Below are 14,215 nucleotides of genomic sequence, written 5' to 3'. Positions count from 1 at the left end.
TTGAGACCCTTATTCAGTCCTTCACAAATATAGCATCGGTTGTGACCTTTTACTCTAATCTGGATGCTCTTGAGATTCTCAAGTACATGCTGACAGAGATTTTATGGGAATATATCAGTATCTGGTTCATGGTGAGAATCAAACCTTTTAACAAGGAGGTCACCCAGTACTGTTCCTTTGGACACAGTTGGTAGTACCCTAACAGTGGAAGAGAATTCACCTCATAAAATTGTGTTTTTTGAAAGGTTGTCTTGAAAACATTTCATTCAGTTGTAGTTAGAGGGGCGCTTTTCTGCCAAAAGGAACAGTTCCTGAAAGAGTCTGGCATTCTGACCTTTTACTCTTTCCTGCTCATTCTCCTAGTTCTCATTCATGAGTAGTGGGTAGTTAAATCTAAATTGCCTAGATTTATTATCGGTCTTTACTACAAAACTGTAAGATCCTTGCAGCCAGGGAAGCCCACCCTGTTCAGTGTATTTTTCCATACCTGCCACAGTGAGTCCATCCAGACCCTCATTATATACCTGTGGAAAGGTAAGAGAAGCCAGAAAGGATTTTCCTGGGGTGTTGTTAGACCTTGCCCGTGTGGAACAGGAATTTTAACCCAGGTGGTTCTATTCAAAGTTTATAGTTCAACTTTATCAAAAAATCAAAATGTTTATAATGATTCAGTAATTGTATACATAACTCAGTGCTCATTGTGATAAGTGTACTCTGAATCCCCTTCACCTGTTTCACTCATCCCCCCTCCAACCTCCCCTCTGGTAACCATCTGTTTTTTCTCTACACTTAAGAGTCTGTTTTTTGGTTTGTCTACTTTTTTCCTTTTGTTTTCTTAAATTCCACATGAATAATGATATATGGTGTTTGTCTTTCTCTGACTTATACCCCCTAGATCCCTACATGTTGCAAATGGCAATATTTCATTTTTTTTATGGCCAAGTAATATTCCATTGTGTGTGTATGTGTATCACACATCTTTTTCACCAAAAACTCAGTTATTAAATGAATTAAAAGCCACTGGAATAAATACCACCCACAAAAACCCTTTGTTTTCTTAGGGAGCATTATAGAGCTTATGACCTGTGAGTGACTGACGAGTTTCTGTAACCTGATTGCTGTCTTTCCAGTGGGACTGTAAGCTTCCCAGGGGCAGGGAGAGGTGCTTTGTTTATTCATTGTCAGGACTATGCAGAGTGTTCCATGAACAGATGTTTTAAATCACTTAATGCCTTATGATTAAAACATTTTTTCTTATAAAGGTATAGTAATGATTTGCATCAACAACAGAAGCCTTTTCTCTCAGTACTTGAAAGGAGGTCCAAACCTTTTGAAAGGATACTAACTTACTCTTAAGGAGCAGTGGTACATAGGATTCTTAACTCATGTTGTAGAATACAAATAAGAGAGTCACAAATCTAGTAGATGTATTTTCAGTTCTTATAGGTGTTGACAAAATCACAGAGATACCTAATCCAAGTTATACTCAGAAATTTTATGAATTAAAAGAGTTACATGTGAACAGACTAGAAAAAGGAACCTGATTGATTGTACTTTTAGCACTAACTTCAACCAAGTTACATATGCTGCTAAAATTGGAGTGTTAAAAAAATGTGGTATTCACAATAATTAGAATAATGGATTCTAAGAGACATCATTAGAGCTCACAATGTGCTTTAACTCTTACCAGCTGTGACAGGGCAGGCCCTTGCTATTCCTCAGATTTTGCCTAGCAGCTTTAAAAGAATCTGTTTATAAACTGGAACCAATACTTAAGTGTCACTGGATTAACACTTCAGAATTTCATGTTTACACATATATTTCACAACTCTCTTTAATATGCTTTAAAGCTGTCTGAGACTTATTTATGTGTTACACAGCTATAGTGGGTTCCATAATCTATAGCTACTTTCTTTTGAAATTAAATTTATTGCCACAGAAAATTGTGGCGAAAATAAAGCCAAAAGGTGTTGCAATCTTCTAATTGAAAACATGTATTCTGTAACTAGTAAGCATTAGTAAGCACTAAAGAGGTAGGCATTATTTAGCATTTTTGAAGTTTAATACAAAAGTGATTTAAAAATATTATTGGCAAGTTTTCTCAGAATAATTTTATTTAGAATATATACGTATATAACAATTTTTTAAACTTAAAACAAATCTAAGTTCTAATCTCAAACAGAACTCATGCGAAAGAGTGAAGGTATGGTTTCAGATAATGTTGGATGGGGTTGCTTCCTGTAAGGATCTTAAAACAGTCAAAATTAATGAGAATTCAGTAAAATAGTAGTATACATAAGCTGTTGAAGTCAATTATGTAAAACATTCGAGTACTTACTATGTGCTAGGCATTGTGCGAGGCTGGGCATTATGGATATAGGAATGACTAAGACATATGTGCTAAATTGTACAAATTTAGTTAGAAGTGTAATAAGGACAAGGCTTATAAATGTTTTCTTCTTGTGGCCTGGGTGGAACTGTGTATCAGCAGCTAGTTAAAAACAAAACCAAACCCAAAAACCCATCTGGGTTGCTTTTGGTAGACTCATGTCACACGCATCTATTTAGGTGTTAGGTAAGTGGATCTTCAACCCTCTCTCCTCCCCCTCTCCAACTGATGAGCTACTCCTTTCTGCGTGCTGGTGCGGAGCTCTGTGGTAGCACCTATTTGACTGTGTGGTGATTGCTTATCTGTCTACATTTTTTACTGGACTGTGAGCTCCAAGAGAGCAGAGACCACTTTTATATTTCCAGTTTAGAACTCCCCACCACATTGAGCATATTCAACTGTGTTTGGATACATGGGTAAATTTATAAGTTGGAAGGAAAGGGGGAAATGAGAGAAGAGACAGGAAAGAGTAAGGAGGAAAATGGATACGGTAGAAGAGAATGAGAAGAGGAAATGTAAGAGAGAATAGGAGATGGCTGGCCACCTCTCTCCAGTCCTCCTCAGATGAGACTAGCTGGAGTCACAGGCAGTGACACATCTGTCCCTGGGGCAGAGGGGAGGGCATGATGGCAGTGGCATTAGAGCCTGCTTTGGGCTGAGGTGAGTTTCTAAGACTTACAGAAATGTCACTTACTGTAGATTCGTACCTAGATGACTAGTGTGGGTGCATTTCAGGAATGGACTTCAAGGTAGGCAGGTAGGGGACCTGTTTTTCCTTTACTTAATGTCCTGAACAGCAGCGTTACCTCATCAGCTACTGAGCCAGTGTGAAGGATACTAATACTTTCTAGACCAGTGTTCTTTCCACAATGCCATGATGACTTCCCTCTCAGCTCAGCTTTGGATGATGATTGCCTTTGGATGGGAAATGATATTCCTAAGATGCGTGCTTTAGATGAAATTATATTTTTGCCTCCTAGTTAAAAAGCATTTGTGTCAAAAAAAAAATGTTTTCCAGTTAATTTCTGGTATCAACGTTGGCAAACTTTTCCACAGGCAGCCCCTGTTTATGCCAAACCGCAGGCTTTCCTGTTAACCAGGAACTGTTTGAAATGCTTAGTTCAAATATTTGGAAGTTATATGGTTATTGAGGTTGTGGTGCCCTTTCTCACTCAGCTCGCATCCTAAATTCGCCTCACTGAAGAGCAACATAAGGCCTTAAAGAATTCGGAGACAAAGCTACTTTTCAAAATTTGGTTAGAACTGGAGTGGAGTGGGCAAAGGGAAGGGGTCCCTTCCTGCTGACGGGCTGATGGGAGAACTGACATAATGGAAAATCAGCTTTGGTTCCCTTCACGTCCGTGCTTCTCTGCTGAAGGGCTGCCGGGTTCTGGGGTGGATGTATGTGAGCTGTGGGGAAAAGTTGGGGGCTGGTTTTTAGACCTGTGCTTTGGGGAGCCAGTGGCCGGAAAGTGATTCGTAGAGCAGCTAGGAGAGGAGAAAGAAATGGCGGTCACAGATGATGAAGGAAAAAATAAAAAGACCTGAGGCTACATACCAAGAGCCCTTTACTGCGTGCACACCGCCCCACTTCTCCTTATGGCAGAGTACTGGCCCTACGTTTATTTCCTGCAGTTGGTTTCTGCCTCAGATATGGAACAGAGAAAAGGTTAGATTTGCATATCTGAGCAGCCTGTAGATTGAAGGACAGTGTATCTTAATGTCCTTTTAGTTTTTAAAGTCTCATGTGGTGTTTAAATTTCTTTCAGAATTATAGTGAAGTAAAATCAAATGTATAATTGAGCTCTGAATTCAAGGGTTTAACAGTTTAAACCATTTTTGTTTGGACTTTGATGCATTAATTTAGCACGTACTTAGCCTGATCCTCGCCAGCGTTTTGCCCTGCCTCTGTTCAGGAGGAAACTAAGGAAACCTTCCTCACTACCATTTTTTCCGTCCTCATGAACTTCTCAGTGAGGTTCCTCCCTCCTCTGTGCTGGTATACTGCTCTGGAGTAGCACTTACTTTATTATGTGCAATGCTAAATTACTCTCCAGTTTCCGTTTTCTACAAAATTTTAGTCATTGAATGTTGTAGGTAGGAGTCCTTGAGTCAGCTAAACTAATGTAAATTGACATTTTATTTCATTGGCTTATCAGAGTAATTTTGCATACAAATGGAAAATTCCAGTTCAAACTGACTTGAACAAGAAATGAGTTTATAATCTCTCTCTCTCTCTCTCTCTCTCTCTCTCTTTTATCAGCAAAAATGAGTTTATTCGAGAATTGTAGAAACTTACAAGGCAGGATAAGCAGGCTACGGCAAAATCCTAGGCCAGTCTTGGGCATACAATCTCTGAGGTGGATGTCTAGGTAGGGTGGTGTCAAAGCTGACTGATTCAGACTAGAGGCTCAGTGTCATCACAGAGTTTTTGTTTGTTTGTTTTTGTTTTTTGTTTGCTGTTGTTTGTCTGCAGTGTCTGACATTCTGTGTTGGCCTCATCCTCTGACTCTTAGCACCACACTCCACCTTCAGATATGAGAACATTTCCAGAAGAATAGATACCGTCTTTTATTATGTCTCTTTCCTAGTATGGAAGGAAGAAACCTTCTCCAGAGGCCCCGCAGCAGTCTTGCCTTGTCTTCTCATTGGCAAGAATTAGGCCACTTGCCTGTTCCTAAACCACCGTTGACAAGGGAAATGGACGATAATGACTGGTTTAGACTTATTTGTGTTGAAATCAGAGCTGCTACCATAATACATAAATCTGTGTACAAATGTCAGAGTGCTTTGCTGAATATGGAAGCAAAATGGATTTCGTTGCATGTGAATGAAAATAGTTCTGTGGGAAAATAAAAAAAAAACAATGGTCAAAAAGACACATTACATTTGTGGAGAATTCAAAAAGAAATACCACAACAAAGGAATTTTTTTCTGGTTTTCTAAACTTCGAAGCCAGGCATGTGATAACATTTCTTATTTGTTTCAGGCCTTTGCATTACGGATATTATTTTTTCCCATGCCATTGGTTACTGGGACAGGATTTAAAAGTTTATTTTTAGTTGTGTAAAAATGAGTTTTAAAATTAGTTACATGAAAAAAAATGAAATCATATTTTATTTCTTATTTTCTTTGATAAATGAATTGACAGGAAGGAGTACTGAATGTAGAACTTAGGTTTTTGAAGGTACGTTGTGAGGCATAAATGCAATGTCAGTTAAGTAGTTGTGGACTAACTAGAAGTCTTACATTGGATTTTTGGCTGCAGTCTGTTGGTGGTGTAGTTCATAGTTCGGGAGGAATGTTAAGGTTAACTAAGGGTTGAAGGAATATTGCAGATGTTACTCCTCTCAGTCAAGGGCAATCATTTGCACACCTGCGGCACTGGGCTCTTCTTTCAACATGCATAAAAACTCACTAGGGGCCAGACTGCTTCCAGATTTACTTCCTGCTTACTTTGTTCTCTTTCCCACTGTGCTTTTCTGCCGTGTCCTTGCTCTCATTTGTTTAAACCTTTTTTGGAGGGAAAGTTGGTCTTGTGGATTTCAGATTTTCTTGTTATATAAAAATTATGGAATCATAGAGATTCCTATGAACATATTTTTTCTTTTTCTATTCAATTGCTGTTACCATTAGTAAGGTGATTATAAAGGGAACCTAGTAAATGTATTCTTCGGGGACTTACCAATGGAGAAACATCTGGAAAGTTCTGTACAATAATAAAAATGGAAACAGATGCATAATTGCTACCCTGACTTCTGTCAGAAGTCTCTGTTATTAGTAATTTAGGAAAAATTTTATTCTACCTACCCCCAAGGAAAGGTAAATATATACTCATAATATTGTTGAAACTGAAATGAATAATTTTATTTAGTCTTAAGAGATTTCAGTGAAAGATGTTATATTTCCAAGAGTAACAATTTTGCCAATAAAATAGAGGAATTAAAATACAGTAACTTTGATACGACTTGCCAAACAGATGTAAATTCTTTAACTAAAATAATTTATGGGATTAAAATGTAGCATATTACTGTTTTGAAAATGATATAATTATAAAAATAAGCCCAAAATATTGAATTCTAAAGAAATCTGTGAGTTTTTTAGGAAGTTATTTTTCTGGCATGAAATATGATCTAGTTTAGCTCATTAAATGAGTACTATTCCTCAAATGGCATTCTGTGTAATAGGTGTTCTCTTTACCCTATCCGCAGTCTCCTGCTGTGTGTCTCCGAGTAGCAAAAGCATCTCCTTTGGTAGGGAAAGTTTTAAGTGGTAGAACCTCTGTTCTTGATATAACACATTATGATTATGTTATATAAGGTTTATATTACCCTTTGGAAATATTGGTGATCCTTTTAAATTAAAGTTTGTATAAAGGATTAAACTCTTTTATTGTTAAAAAATATTGTTTAATGTTTGTTTTTTGAGAGAGAGAGAGAGAGCACGCACGCAGGGCAGAGAGAGAAGGAGACACAGAATCCGAAGCAGGTTCCAGCCTCTGAGCTGTCAGCCCAGAGCCCGACACGGGGCTCAAACTCACCGACTGTGAGATCATGACCTGAGCCAAGGTCCTGAATGAGCCACCCAGGTGCCCCAAGGATTGAACTCTTTTAAACATACTGTTTGTTTCTGTGCTGTTTTCAAATTGCTGCCTCTCAGTCGCTGATCCACTAGTTCAGTAAATACACGTGGAACACCTACGCGGTGCCAATTACTGGGTTAGGTACCAGAACTGCCAAAAATCTTTTTCCTGATGGCCCTTAAATTCTTTAAATCCTATTAAACATTCACTGATATGTTCATTTAGAATGTACTCTTTTCTTTCATTTTATTTTTCTAGTAATTCATTTTATCAGTTCTCATGGCAGCCAGCAGTGCTTGGCTTCTAACATAGCAGTATTTGAATGTACCCATCTGTACTATAACGTGGAAGATTTAAAATATGTATTTCCCATGCAATTTTTGGGATGAAAAGGAGAAAGAGAAAAGTTCCTCCCTAAAGTGAACAGGATGAGTATGAAAGTTACAGCAAGGCGGTGCAGTGTAATGAGAGACGACTGGAACGTTAGTCAAAAGACATGTCATCACCCAGTTCCACGAATCGGTGACTCACTTTGCTGCTCCTTTTCTCAGTAAGACAACAGGGTAAGAGTGAAATGCCTCCCGTATCAGCTCCACTCAAGGTGTTTCTAAACACCAGATAAGATCGTGTGTGAGAGGATATTTTGACCTGAACATACTTAAAGTCTTTTATTCCATTGTTTTAAGCATTTTATTAGTAAATGTGAACAGATAAGTTGCATTTGTGGCTTTCAGTAATTCAGATTCAGAATGATGTTAAATTATGCATTATATGTAGTTAATTGGATTAATGGTTGAAGCATGGTGTGATCTTGATATTTACTTCACACCAAGAGCTACAAAAGTAGTACGGCCAGAAATGGTGCACGTGATTGGTTGAACTGCCTGATCTGAGATTGAGAGACTGTTTTATTTGGATAGGGATCCTTAGTAAGAAGTTGGATTATTTCCAAGGGCAAAATTATTTTCTGCTAAAATATATTTTAAGGAAACAGCTAAAAAGAGTCAAATGAAGATTTTTTTCAGTGTATTCTACAGAGTATAGTGAGATGTTAATGATTTCTCTCTGATTAAAAGATTCCAGGTTTAAATAGTTTTTTTGTTAAAGTAAAAACAGTTAATTTATTGCAGAACTTTTCAGAGATTTTAATATGCTAATGTGTATAGTGAAATCTTTTAAAAAATGTATTAATTTGAGAGAGAGAGGGAGAAAGAAAGAAAGAGAGAGAATCTCAGGCAGGCTCCATGCTGACGCAGGGCTCCATCCTGTGACCCTGGGATCATGACCTGAACCAAAATCAAGAGTTGGATGCTCAACCAACTAAGCCACCCAAGTGCCCTGGTATAGTGAGATCTTAAGAGGTATACAGAATGTGTAGCATTTTCCAACAGTATTTGAGAATGGATATTTCCCCTCATGAAACATCTCTTCACAGCACACTAGGGCGTTAGATGTTGTGTGGTCCCAAGATCAGCAGCATCACCATCACCCGGGCCCCACCCCAAACCTTTTGAAAAAATCAGATTCACTGATGGTGGGGCCCAGCAGTCTGTAGTTTAACAAGCCTTCCAGGTGATTTTGATGCATGTTAGAATGGCTGAACTGAGTTCCTGGAACATACTCTGGGAAGTAAAAGCTAATGAACTTAAAATACTCATGCTTTTTCAAGAAAGTCACTATTCTTTTCTGAGTAGTGATGTTTAGGTCTCAGGTTGTCATGCAAGGGTGTGTGTGTGTGTGTGTATGTGAAAGAATTCATCAAAGAAAAAAAAAGTAAGTGCATTCTTGCCAAGTAGAATAGGTGTGGTAGAATGTAAAAGGTGTTGAAAGTTAATGATTCAGGATTTAGTAAAAGTGGAGTTGGATTAGCTTTAGATTATGTATCTGACTTTATATACCACACCCTGACTGCTTCAGATTTATGCTTCTGTAAGTTGAAGAAGTGCATACTTGCACATCGTGGATTAGAAAGTACAGTTCCTCAGGATTTTCATTTTCATGAGGTGCTATGCCTTTATTATTATTTTTTTTTTAATAAAGCATCATCATGTTTCTCTCAGTTTATTCTAGCAGGTCGTTATGTTGCTTTTGATTTCCTTATGATTCTGCTCTTAGGAAATTACCTCGACAGTTACTTCTTGGCTGGATAGTAGGGGCTTGGTAGGCACTGTGCTAAGTGCCGAACTTACATAGGTACATGCAGTGCTGATCATCACAGAGCTTCTAATGTATGGGAAGGTAGAGGCAAGGAAGTAAGTACTGCCTAAAGAGTGAAGTGCTCTGGTAAGGAAGTTCAAGATGCTGAGGAAAAGGAGGGGCACACATTCTGGGCCTTGGGAATTAAGGAAAGTTTTTCAGAGGAAATGTAGAATAAAACATTGTGATGTGATAGATGCAGTTTATTATACTGCATGGTGATTAACTTGAAAAATAGTGCAGGAATATTCTATGAATATATTTCTTAAAATGTTTATTTTTGAGAGAGTGCAAGTAGGGGAGGGGCAGAGAGAGAGAGCGACAGAGGATCTGAAGTGGGCTCTGAGCTGTCAGCACAGAGCCCAACACGGGACTCGAGCTCACAAACTGTGAGATCATGACCTGAGCCGAGGTCAAGTGTCAGGTGCTTAACCCACTGAGCCACCCAGGCACCTCTGTTTTTAAATATTTCTAAATTTTGGAGGAGAAAACAGTACTCAGTTTGGAAGCATCTCTTTAAGCTGTAGGCAGTTCATCATGTAGCGTAAAATTCAGTGCATTTATCTTTTGTGCATTGAGTTGTAGAAAAAAACAAAGACTGTAATTATCCTGAATTTTAAAATGCTAAGAAGTGAAACTTAATTAAATATGTATGTCATGATGGACTTGTCCAGTCCTGTTCTGATAAATAATATGTTTAGACTATCATAAGAAAATATTTCTATTAAATAAATTTGCATATTTTTGAGTTACCGTGAATTTCCTTAGAAACCAATAATAAATTATTTGAACATCTTTAAAAGGGAAAATTCCAAATTTAAAGAAAATAGTATTACACATATTTATGACTTCAAACCCTTTTCAGAAATGTTAGTGTGTAAAAACCATGTGTGACTCTACAATTCTATCCATATATGTGCTTACATCTATGTGCTTCAGTACATTTTGTATTTGTGAATATAATTATGTCTCTTCAGATGAATAAGCTATTCATACTGTGTCAAAAAAGCTAGACTTGATTTTAAAATTCTAATGTTTAAAATATTTTTGAGTCACTATTAATTACCTATTAATTATCAGCATCATAGGTAGGATTTGATTCTGTATAGTTTATAATTTTAGATTCTTCTTCCTTTCCTTTTAAAAACTTTTTCAGGTACTGTTATTACTGGGGCTTCCTTTTGGAGAATTTACCTCTATATAGAGATTGCCATAGTGTCTAAAATAATAGAGGTGGATATTAATGATGTCAATAGAAGTGTGAATTACTTTTTTTTTTTTTTTTATTTACTACTGGAGGTAAATGATCATCTACTCCAGGCACTATTATTATTCCAATTAACTTGAGTCCCTTGAGTCAATAGAGGAAGGTTTATCTGCACCATGGAGCAGAGGACTTATTTATTTGATTAGGTTGGTCTCAAAAATAAAGGAAGTATAAAAGTCATACTGTATGGGTCACATCCTACTCTGCACTTACACTGAGCCCATCATTTAACTTTTCTTTGTGTTAATAGCGGTTTGTCATCTTTAAATGTAGGTACCAGTAGCACCTGCTTCATAGTTTTTTATGAGGATTAAAAAAATTAATACGAAGTCCTTGGGATAGTTCCTAACACATAGCAGATGATCAGTAAATACTAGTAATTATCATGCTTCATTTGACTGTCAGTAACCTTTCTCAGGATATAGAAAATATCCTTAACAAGGTCCATAAAATAGTCTTGTTACCTGGCCGCTATCCATTCTCCACGCTTTTGGCCCCTACACTTTCCAAGCTCCTTATCAAATTTAGGGGATTTTGTACCTGCTTGTTATTTGCTCTCCTAGAATGCTTTCTTCGTCATCTTCCCTTGGCCAACTGATTGTTTTCTCATGCTTCCAGTTTGAATTCAAAAGGCACATCCTTAGCCTAACCTTTGCTGATATTCCCACCAGCCCTCCACACCCCAGGTTACCTGCTGTCCCCTGTTACTAGCTATGTTCCGTATAGAATTTTACACTTTATAATGATATATCTGGGTTATTTGTTGTCTATTCTGTAGCATGTTATGGACCCAGAAGTGTTCTTTAGGCACAGAAAAAATATGGGGAGTGTGCATGTGAGGGAGTGAGTGAATTATGAATGAATACATTGCCCTGTATACACTTGGGAACTAAGCATATTTGGGTATTATAAACACAGGCACCACATAATCCTGATCCATGAGATTAGACATCTGTCATTGTTCTTGAAAGTTGAGAAAGTAAATGCTTCACTGTATGCAAGTGTACTTGAGAACTTCCCGTACAGAGTATAATGTTTGGTTTTGGGATGTAAATCTCACCGGCTAGCTGCTTATGGGGCTGCAAGAGGCACAGTTGTGTCCCTGGCTGTGCATCTGCAGGTGAGCACCCCGAGGCAGTTGCTTGCAGGAAGTCATTGAGAATCAGAACAGGTTGGACTCCAAGGCTCCCGCATGAGTCTTACAAGTACAGATTTGTTTCAGGGGACAGACCAGTTCCTTAGGTTGTAATCAAGGTCTGTGTGGCTCTTCCTTTTCTCCTGTCGCTGTTTTTCCTTATACTTGTCCTACTGTCTCCCTGCTCTTAGTATGTTTCTCCTTTCTTTTTCCCGCCTTCCTGCAGCTTCCCTGCAACATTGCACACTGGAAAACCTTTCTTTTTTCTCCCCTTTACCTCCTCTTTGAAAAGCTGAGGGTAACCAACCACCTACCTTTGCAGCTCCCAAGATTTTGTGTGAATCTCTGAAGGCCTCTACAGTGAAGGCCTTGGCGGTGAAAACCTGATCAAAATTAAACCCATTTAAAGACGTTAAACTTCTGTTTCACCTGGAGCTTAAGGTTTAGTGTAGGACGTGAAATTCTATCATGTAGAACCTTATGAACCAGAACCAATAAAATGGCTCACCAGAATGGGTGTGTTTTATACTTTCCAGATCACTGATTATCCAGTACAGAGCGTTCAGCATCACCAGCAGTTTGCAGCCCTTCCACATCTTAACTCAGAAGGGGAAGGGGCAGTGCCTACTTCAGATAGTTTGATGGTAAGGGGAGCTCGTCTTCCCACCTGACTGAACCCAACATTTCTTAAGAATGAGGCTGTCATTAAAATCACAGAGGACTCTGTGCTGTTTGTTAGGGTTTTTTGTTTGTTTTGTTTTTTGTTTTTTGAAAATGGGATATAGGGAATAGGGAATAGCTTTTTCTCACCTTGATGAGGCATTGTCTATTTGACAGGCATTCACTTTTGCAGTTTCCCGGCCTGTTTTGGAAGACATGTGGATTTTATTGGTTGTCTGAGTCCCCTTTGATTATGTAGATACTTGCAAAGATCTTTTTGTAGAGCATTTTAATGTTCCATAGAACAGTGGGAGTTATCTTTACAGCAGTTTTTAAAATGTAAGACATACTTTGTTGACATTTTTTTTCGCAGCAGTATGCACACAAGATGTTCAACTACAAAGTTATTCCCTATGCATGCTGACACTTTGCCTGAAATTATTTTCTAAAAGAAATGACTTTTAAAAGTGGAATGATCTTCTAGTGATGTTAAGAAGTTTTCAGAATTGCAGTAAATTACATCAGTTGGCAAAATATTTTACATTGTCATAGTGATAATGTCTTTGGTGATTACGGTCAGAAAGATGCAGTAACCTTCTTTTAGATGCCAAGTTATATTGAAGATATTCAAGTATAACTTTTGTAAAACTGTACTATTTCAAGATTTTATCTCCTAATACCTACTAATTATTTAAAAAGCAAGACTACCAACCACTTAAAAGCTATCATGGTTCCTATTGTTGGTAGTTAATTGGGTGGTGATGGAACTAACTATACATGAAGTCATTTTCATTAATGTTTCTTGGTATACGTTCTGATCTTTGTGGAAATCTTCCGTAATGAGTCACTTAAAGGAGATGACCGCTGGAAAAATTGAAGGAGATTATCACCTACATGTGGTCCTTGAGCATGGATAGATGCTTTTTTAGGGGCTTAGTACAACAGAATATAAAAAATATTTAGCAACTTGATTTAAAATAAAACGATTTAATTTACTGGGTGAATAGGATTTTTAGGTTTTTGTACTTGGTGCAAAACTGAAAAGCTGCGAAACTAAGCTTTCTCCTTGTTCCTGTCTCCCAACCACTCAGGTGCCCTTCCCAGAGACAATTGCTGTGACCAGATTCTTGTTCTTCTTCCAGAGTGTATGTGTATTTATGTATATTATATATGTGCATGCATATACACATATCCGTGTATATGTGTATACACAGTGTATATACACATATACAGTGTATAGAGCATACATACCACATGTAACATACGTGTCTTTTAAATACAACTTAGAGTAGCTGTATACACTTTGCTTTCAGTTGACAGTAAGTGTTGTCGGGTATTTCATATTAATACATACAAAGCTGCATAATTCCTTTATTTATTTTTTCTATTAAAAATATTTTTTGAGTGTTCATTTTTTGAAAGAGAGAGAGAGAGACAGAGTGCGAGTCGGGGAGGGGTAGAGAAGGAGACACAGAATCCGAAGCAGGCTCCAGGCTCTGAGCTGTCAGCACAGAGCCCAACACGGGGCTGGAACCCACGAACCGTGAGATCATGACCCGAGCCGAAGTCAGATGCTTAAGCCACCCAGGTGCCCTGATTTTTTAATATTTATTTATTTTTGAGGGGGGGGGAGGGAGAGAGAGAGAGAGAGAGAGAGAGAGAAAGAGAGAGAAAGAAAGAAAGAATGAGCAGGGGAGGGGCAGAGAGAGAGGAAGACAGAAGATCTCTAGCAGGCTCTGAGCTGTCAGCACAGAGCCTGCTGCGGGGCCCAAACTCACGAACTGCCAGATCGTGACCTGAGCCCCTGAGCTGAAGTGGGATGCTTAACAGACTGAGCCACCTTGGCACCCCTGCATAATTCCTTTAAATGCTGCATATAGTTCTTTTAAGTGCACTGTATGGATATAAAGTGTTTGGGTTTTCCGGTAATTTTTATTTACAGACGACATGTGCATAGAACGGCGGGAACGTCTTGTGGGGCATGGA

At 38.1% G+C, this 14,215-nt stretch overlaps 1 protein-coding gene across 3 annotated transcripts in view; it reads left to right on the top strand.

Moving 5' to 3' along the window:
* The window catches only part of BMPR1B (bone morphogenetic protein receptor type 1B), a 408,527-nt gene that overhangs the window by 57,170 nt on the left and 337,142 nt on the right, over positions 1-14,215 (top strand). The gene's annotated exons all lie outside the window — the stretch shown is intronic.

The sequence above is a fragment of the Acinonyx jubatus genome, chromosome B1, assembly GCF_027475565.1.
Source record: "Acinonyx jubatus isolate Ajub_Pintada_27869175 chromosome B1, VMU_Ajub_asm_v1.0, whole genome shotgun sequence".
NCBI lineage: Eukaryota > Metazoa > Chordata > Mammalia > Carnivora > Felidae > Acinonyx > Acinonyx jubatus.
This window is presented reverse-complemented; position numbering and strand designations above follow the sequence as displayed.